This window comes from Pinus tabuliformis, chromosome J, assembly GCF_031772625.1.
Source record: "Pinus tabuliformis cultivar Carrire ecotype Pingquan chromosome J, CPIR1, whole genome shotgun sequence".
NCBI lineage: Eukaryota > Viridiplantae > Streptophyta > Pinopsida > Pinales > Pinaceae > Pinus > Pinus tabuliformis.
In genome coordinates this window covers 1,040,346,688-1,040,355,663 of record NC_142295.1, presented here as the reverse complement: position 1 = coordinate 1,040,355,663, position 8,976 = coordinate 1,040,346,688, and positions in this window count along the sequence as shown.

Here is an 8,976-nt window from a genome sequence, read left to right as displayed (position 1 = left end):
GGCAAAAATGAAGGTGCTCCAAAGGCGGTTGGCCAAAGCACAAAAACGAAGAAAAAGGTCCGACCCCCTCCACATCTTGGCCGAGGCTTCCTTGAAGGAGCATGGCACTAAATAGCTCAGCCCCAGCACAAATTCCAAGAAACTTTAAGTATTTTGGGTCATTTTTGGTTTTTACAGGCAAAAAGCAGGTTTTGTCCCCTCAACGGGTCTCACCCCCCGCGCGACCCTTTCATTTGGCTACTCAGTTCCGGGAAAACTCAGCATTTCTAGATTTTTCATGAAAAGTTACACATGCTCACCCATTGCCAAGAGATTTTATGAAGTTTTGGGCCTCCAGAAAGTCAAAAAACAAGCAAAAAATGACTTTCTACCACATTTTTGACACACAGAAAGCAGTCTTGGGAGATTGCAAATTTGGAGGGGTAAATGACCACCAAATTCATAAATTCCACTTGGGTTGGAAATTAGAAATCCAGAACTTTCCAACAAGCCTACTCGTGCCCCATTTGGACACCTGGAAGTGCCCCAAAATTGCTCTCAAAGGCGCGCGACCCGTTCAGGAATGGCGCGTGACCCATCAGGCAAATTGCTCAGGATTTCAGCTTACAGCTCAGCAAAACGCAGTTTTGACTATGTTTGACTTTTTGGAGTTGATTTTTATCCTTCTTGTTGTAAATGATGTAATTTTATGACACTTTTACACTTATGTATCTCTTCTAGAAGATTCATTCATGAGATAGGTGAAAATTAAATGAATGAACTGGTTTCCTAGCTTATAGAGGCAAGTTGTTTTGACTGCCTAGTTTTCAGTGCTTAGTTTAGAATTGGTTGAAACATCTCCTAGGATAGTGAGCTCGACCCCTAGAGGCAGGGAAAGATGTTAGATGATCTATATTATGTACTCTCTTGCTCATTTTCATGGTTGGACTCTTGAGGGAGAAGCTCTTATTGTATTATTCACTGTATCTCTGCAATTTTTGGCAAAGGAAGACCAGGGTTTTGCAGTCCTTTTTGGGATTCTTGTGGTCACATGTATTGATGGTGTGTTTCCCTTTGTACTTGTAAGTGTGTTATGTGAATCATTTCCTTACTTTTCCTTCTGCAAATTAGGCAAATGAAGTGTTAAAGTAGAATTCATGACTGTCATGCTCTGCTTTTAAGTTTGCTTAATATCAATGTTTTCAACTGTTTAAGGGGAATTCAAGGTTATTGCTTGCTCTCCTTAACTCCTCACCAGTCATTCTCATCCATCCATCTCTATCAAAGGCATCAATACTGTTTCCTACCTCGCCCCAAAGAACCCCCTGCGAAAACTGTGTCCAATCCCCGCACCCGAAATTGCCATTCCCCAATTTTCCACCAAAACTTTAAAAATCCCAAATTTAAACCTCTTGATCAGTTTACTAGCCTAAAATCAGTGTTTCCCTATTGGTCATCTCGCCCATTGAAGATCTTTACTGAGATAGACCAGAGAGAGCCCTCTCCTGCCTCGTAGGGCTAGCTACGAGGCTAAGTGGTTTGATGTTGCCTTGAAGTTTACCTTTCTCAGCCTGAGGTGAAATTTCAAGCGTTAACATATTGGCGACCATACTGGGGAGAACAAACTTGTTTGTGGGTTGATGTGTTTGTCTCATAAGTCTTAGACGGAGCCTGAAGTTATGCCAAGTAGCCTTCGAAACGCTTTTGCTTTGCATTAGCGGAAGTAGATAAACACTGCTTCAGTCAATCTCCGTGAGCTTGTGAATACAACACTTCATTTGCATTTCACCCCAGTACATGTATCAAGTTCAGATCTGATTGTTGATGGTGGACAACGATCAGACACTTGAAAGGCTGAAATCATTCACCTAGCGACTCTAAATCATTTTCGAGATCAGATCCAAAGACTCCACTGGAGGATGATCCCGACCAGCAAAAACATGAAAGGACAACATGGACAGACCAGGTATTCAAGTTGGAATTTCATCCAAGAAATTTTGTTCTTTATCATAAATTATTTCTTCTCTTTTCCCAAGAATGTCAAGAAGTCTTTGCAAAGTATATTGTATTTGAGAAGAGATCCTCGGCTTGCAGTTGATTCTTTCCCTTTGAAGATTGTGAATACCAAATATTTGCATACCTTTGAGCTTGATCAAGATCCTTTTTCCGAATTTTGTGATGACCATCTGCAAATTGATGAATCTCAAGAGACCAAGACTGATTATATACCTGCCGTACATACCCCTACACCTTGTAAAATCCCAGATCGGTATAAACCTCTTGTTTTACCTTCTCTTCTTCATCCTTTCCCCAAAAACTATGATCTATACTTGCCGAGGTTTGACGGTGAATGTAAGAATGTCAATGCTGAGCAACATGTGCAGAATTTTGAGAATTTTCTAGATCTTTTTGAAGTTGATGAAGAGGATGTTAGTATTAGGCTTTTTTCTCTTTCTTTGCAAGCTAAAGTGAAGAGTTGGTTCAAAACCCTGCCTGATGCGAGCATCTCAGATTTCCAGCAGTTCGTCAAAGTTTTTCTCGACAGGTGGATGATCGGGCAGAACCTTTTCTTGATTGTAGAAGAGTATAACCAGCTGAAAAGACTACCAGGGGAGACAGTACAACAGTTTTCAGCCAGATTTAACCAAGTTTATTATTCGATGCCAGTTGATATTAGACCTTCTCCTAGATCTGCTCTCTTGCACTATCCGGGTGCCTTTGATCCAGAGATGGAGTTTCAGCTGAGAGAAAGGGATATTGCAACACTTCACGAGATGCAAAACAGTGCAGTAAATGTAGAAGCTCATCTGCTGATCCGACGGGCAAGGTTGAAAGAAGAAGAGATGAAAAACATAGATCCAGAAGAATCAACATCTCTAGAGGTGAAGCTTGACATTTTGGTAAGTGCAGTGGAAAAGATGATTGACAAGATCAACGTGAGAAATGATTATGATGTTCAAGTCCATGGCTCGCTGATTGAAGAAGAACAAGTTGTTGATCCAAAACATTTTGTTTCTTATCCTAGTTGTCATAGATCTGATAATGATTGTTTTGTAGATCACCTTGGCGAAGAAAGCACTGTTGATATGACCTGCATGCTTGATGATGTCTTTTATACTGATGATTTGCCTCAGTTTGATCAGTATGATGATGATTATGTTCTCCAAACAGAAGCTAATCTTGCAGACAAATCAGCAGCTAGTTTGTGGGAGGAAAAAGTTCATTTTCAGCAGCTTGAATACAATGTTCAGCCATCACATATCAGCTATGACATTGACGAGGAAAGTGCAGCAAAGTTTGAAGTAAGTGGAGGATCTTTGCCTTTTTGTTTTGATTCGTTTCAGTTCATCAGAGATAACTACCATGCAATCAGAAATCAAATGTCAACAAGTCTTGATTTGAAACATCTTGAGAGCAATGAAAATTTTGTTCAAGACTTCTCATATTCAGATTTGCAACCCCCGAAAGCCATTGATTGTCAAGTTGCAGCTGAAGACTTGGAAGTGGAAACACAAGATTTAATGATTCAAGGTGACTCCGTACCATTCTGTTTTGAATCATTTCAATTTTTGAAGGGTAGATTGCATAGTAAATCTTCAAATGAACAGCCTATCACAAATCAACAATCTCTCAGTGTTAATGTTGAGGATGAGACGGATAACAAAATTCTTGAGCAGCCTGTAGCATCAGATTTGCAGCCACCAAATGAACTTGAAGGGCAGATTACAGATGAAGGTATGGCAGCCGAAATACATGATTTGATGATGCAGGAAGATTCTATGCCCTTTTGTTTCGAAGCATTTCAGTTTATAAGGCAGAATCTTCGTAAAATCTCTCAAGAAAAAGATGAACAGCTAGAAGGATGTCATACATTTTCAAAGGATACATTACAGCAGTCTTTTCAAGTTTTTCATGATCCAATAGCTGATGTTTTGGATGAGGTTTGCAGTCAAAGTCTATTTCCATTGATTACAGGTGAGCTTGAAACGTGTATTGATACAAATTTGATCCGGCAGCCGATTTCTTTGTCATTTTCAGCAGAGGTCTCGTCACAAGGCTCAGATCAAAGGTTGCATTCATGGTATGAGGAAACGAGAAGTAATCCATTAGATGAGCTAAGTTCCAGTGTGCTTGAATTTCAAGATCCTTATGCAGTGTTTTTGGAGGCGGATAGAGAATTCATATCATTCAACGGATCTGTTTCTAAGTTATCATGGGAGTTGCCGTTCAGTAGTTCTCTCTTGTTGTTCATAAGTGAGCACTTGCGGAGATTTCAAACAGCAGACGGAATACTTACTTGGTTGCATTGGTTGTTTCATTTCACTTGATCAGGTGATGAATGAAACTGTTAGAGTAGGTTGTGATGAATAAGCTCCCCTTTGAGCATCTTTTCCAGTTTTTCGGTTTTGTCTAAGTATTGAGTCAGTTTTTAGTTGAGTGAGAGTCAATTTGTGTTGTCAAGTCATCAGTTTTCAGTCATGCCTTTCAGCTTGAGTTTTTGACTCCATTGCCCAATGATTATAAAGCACTGGTCTGCTCTCCCAGAGGTCTAAGGTTCTTGGTACCTCCAAGGAGCTACCATCCCCATTGGAGCCAATGTTAGAGTCGGTCTAGTAGCCCTCCATCAGCGATCAAAGCTCTTTGCATTTGCATAAGTAGGTGTCTCATCAGTGTCATCTTATTGCATTCCATTAGGCATGCCATAACCCTGATGGAGGAGCTGGTGTCTTTATTCCCCTCTTGGCACTGCTGGATCAAGTTGTTTCAGTCATTAAACTTTTTCAAGGTTATTTGTCTTGTCTTGAGGTCAAAATTTCTAGGTCTAGGGTTTAGGTCCAGTTTGTCTTCAAGGTCATGTCTCTAAAAGTCAATAAATGCCCAGCAGGCCAGAGGGATGATTGTCAAAGTGTTTCTTTAAAAGATTTCATCTTGTACAATTAATTTTTACCTTGGATTTAAGAACCCTGTTTTTAAAGCCAAGGTCATTTCTCAAAATTTTGTAAAAATTGTAAAACTTCAAAAATTCTTTGAAAGGAAACACGTAACCCTGGCTCCCTTGCCAAGACCCCTCAGAAGCTATCCCTGCAAAAATTATCAAGGAAAAACATCAAATCAATCAATTTCAGGACAAAAGGAAACCAAAAAGACAACAACATTCAAAGTTTAAAAAGTGTCATGGAAAAACATTAGAAAGTGGGTTGTGACATGAAATTTATTCAAAGCCAGGCTATAAAGGCTCTATTTCCCTCCATCAAGCTCCATTGTGCATCCAAGTGATAGAGAAATCAGTTGCAAGAGCGTTTGAGTGAATTCGGTGAGTTTGGGAGGCGCGCGACCCGTCGAGACTGGCGCGCGACCCGTTGAAGGCGCGCGACCCGTCAGGGCACCTCCAGCAGTGTAAAAATTACACAGGCGCGACCCGTTGAGGGCGCGCGACCCATCAGGGTTTCCTCCACAGAAAATTACCAGCAAGCTGCCAAGCGACCACAAATTGTTCAAGCTTTTCCGGTAGGCCTTCAATCATATAAATTATGGTTTGCTAAAGCTTGAGAAGATCATGATAATATTTTAAAAGCCTTCATTTGCAAGTAAAGACTCCATGTGATTTTGCTTGAAAATATCAAAGTTGCTAGGGTTTGTTTTGCTGTTTTAAGATATTCCTTTTCATTCCTATTGTTCCTACATTTTCCCACCTCCCATTTCTTACTCCCTTATCACTGTTATTTAATTTCCCTACCAAAAATATTAAGAAATCAAAAATCAAACCCTAAACCCTACCTCTCATAACATCCTTGCAAATGAAATTGTATGATGATGTATATGTCATAATTCTTCCCCTAAACTCCCTGTTTCATATATTTTTCCCAATTTCCCTTCCAAGTCTCCCTTCCCTAACATTTCCCTTGTGCTACTTGTCCCCTTGAAACAGCATTTCAAAACAGTTAAAACAACAGATTTCAAAGCAGAAGCAGCAGTACATTTCAGCCACTTTGCCCCTGAAACCATGTCAGAAACCGAAACCGACTATGAGCAAAGTGATGACCGTGAGTTAACACTAGAAGTTGAGCCTGCTTCGGAACATGAAAAACCACTATTGGGCCCGAATGCACGTATGCAAGGCAAAAATGAAGGTGCTCCAAAGGCGGTTGGCCAAAGCACAAAAACGAAGAAACAGGTCCAACCCCCTCCACATCTTGGTCGAGGCTTCCTTGAAGGAGCATGGCACTAAATAGCTCAGCCCCAGCACAAATTCCAAGAAACTTTAAGTATTTTGGGTCATTTTTGGTTTTTTCAGGCAAAAAACAAGTTTTGTCCCCTCAACGGGTCTCACCCCCCGCGCGACCCTTTCATTTGGCTACTCCGTTCCGAGAAAACTCAGCATTTCTGGATTTTTCATGAAAAGTTACACATGCTCATCCATTGCCAAGAGATTTTATGAAGTTTTGGGCCTCCAGAAAGTCAAAAAACAAGCAAAAAATGACTTTCTGCCACATTTTTGACACACAGAAAGCAGTCTTGGGAGATTGCAATTTTGGAGGGGTAAATGACCACCAAATTCAGAAATTCCACTTGGGTTGGAAAGTAGACATCCAGACCTTTCCAACAAGCCTACTCTTGCCCCATTTGGACACCTAGAAGTGCCCCAAAAGTGCTCTCAAAGGCGCGCGACCCGTTCAGGAATGGCGCGCGACCCATCAGGCAAATTGCTCAGGATTTCAGCCTACAGCTCAGCAAAACGCAGTTTTGACTATGTTTGACTTTTTGGAGTTGATTTTTATCCTCCTTGTTGTAAATGATGTAATTTTATGACACTTTTACACTTATGTATCTCTTCTAGAAGATTCATTCATGAGATAGGTGAAAATTAAATGAATGAACTGGTTTCCTAGCTTATAGAGGCAAGTTGTTTTGACTGCCTAGTTTTCAGTGCTTAGTTTAGAATTGGTTGAAACAGCTCCTAGGATAGTGAGCTCGACCCTTAGAGGCAGGGAAAGATGTTAGATGATCTATATTATGTACTCTCTTGCTCATTTTCATGGTTGGACTCTTGAGGGAGAAGCTCTTATTGTATTATTCACTGTATCTCTGCAATTTTTGGCAAAGGAAAACCAGGGCTTTGCAGTCCTTTTTGGGATTCTTGTGGTCACATGTATTGATGGTGTGTTTCTCTTTGTACTTGTAAGTGTGTTATTTGAATCATTTCCTTACTTTTCCTTCTGCAAATTAGGTAAATGAAGTGTTAAAGTAGAATTCATGACTGTCATGCTCTGCTTTTAAGTTTGCTTAATATCAATGCTTTCAACTATTTAAGGGGAATTCAAGGTTATTGCTTGCTCTCCTTAACTCCTCACCAGTCATTCTCATCCATCCATCTCTATCAAAGGCATCAATACTATTTCCTACCTCGCCCCAAAGAACCCCCTACGAAAACTGTGTCCAATCCCCGCACCCGAAATTGCCATTCCCCAATTTTCCACCAAAACTTTAAAAATCCCAAATTTAAACCTCTTGTTCAGTTTACTAGCCTAAAATCAGTGTTTCCCTATTGGTCATCTCGCACATTGAATATCTTTACTGAGATAGACCGGAGAGAGCCCTCTCCTGCCCCGTAGGTCTAGCTACGAGGCTAAGTGGTTTGATGTTGCCTTGAAGTTTACCTTTCTCAGCCTGAGGTGAAATTTCAAGCGTTAACAGTTTCATTGAGCCATCTCCACTCTTTATTCTTGCGACAGGATCCAGGTCATCTCTCTTGCTTATCACTTTCATTTTTGATATGAAGGAATTGCATTGAGCCTTCCCACAATTTAGGTTGATCATGGCTTCCTTATAAGAGTGATATTCCTTGACCTTCTCGTTTACCTTTACAACTTGACTTTACAGTTTCCAGGTACCAGATGTTGAGCTTTCCTCAACATTCTTCATCAATTTCGATACATATAATTGCACTTGCCTCAATTGTCATCATGAATTCCTGCAACATCCTTCTAGGTAGCAAGACAATATATTAACTAGATAACTAAAAAATAATTAAGTAGAATCACCTCATCATTATGACCTTCTCATTCCATCAACATCCTCGTTGACCATCTCCAGTTGAAATTTCCTTCATGCATCAAAGTGCTAAAGGATCAAACTTGATTATCAGGTTCCAACTTTTCTTTTGGAGATTATAATGGATGTTGATCATTATTTTCATATTCTAGAGAAATTCTTAATTATTTATTCACCCTAAATTAAGTCAAATCCTATTCTTTTCAAGCATCATATATCCATATACTTGAGCATACTTTATGATGATCTTTATTTTCACTAGATTCTATACATATGAATCTTATCCAAAATTTTATATCCAACATGCATCCCTATGCTTTCACCTGATCATCTATCTATATGTCCTAAAGTGATCCAGCAACCTGACCCATTGCATTCTTTCATCCTTTTAACAGTATTGATTCCACATTACATGGAACGTCTACTAACCTTGTCATGATGCTTTTCCAAGGAACTTCCAAAATGATGGTCCTTCATGATTTATGATGATTCAACTAAGCAAGATGAAAACTTCTAACATAATGTTATTGATATGAATTTAAACAGGAACGCAAAAAATTATAGATATAACCATAAACATAGAGATGTAGTAGATATAACACTTCATTTCATTAATATCAGATACTGAAATATGCTTACAACATAATGGAAATAAGGCTAGCTCAGGTAATGGTAGTTTATCTCTGAGAAAAAACGTGGTGGCTACATGCCTTTGAGCTATGTTACAATGAGGCTCGAAGGCCTATTTATTATTGAGAAACAATGGAAAACTCTAAACATCCAAAACCTTAACCCTAGGAAATGAAGCACCAAAACTATGGGCTCCGTTTGGGTAAATTGGTACATCAACTTCCCGAGGTCGTAACTTTGGCATACAATCTCTGTTTGATGCATGCAATACCTTACTAGAAATATATATCTGAGGAATACAAATTCTGACCAACT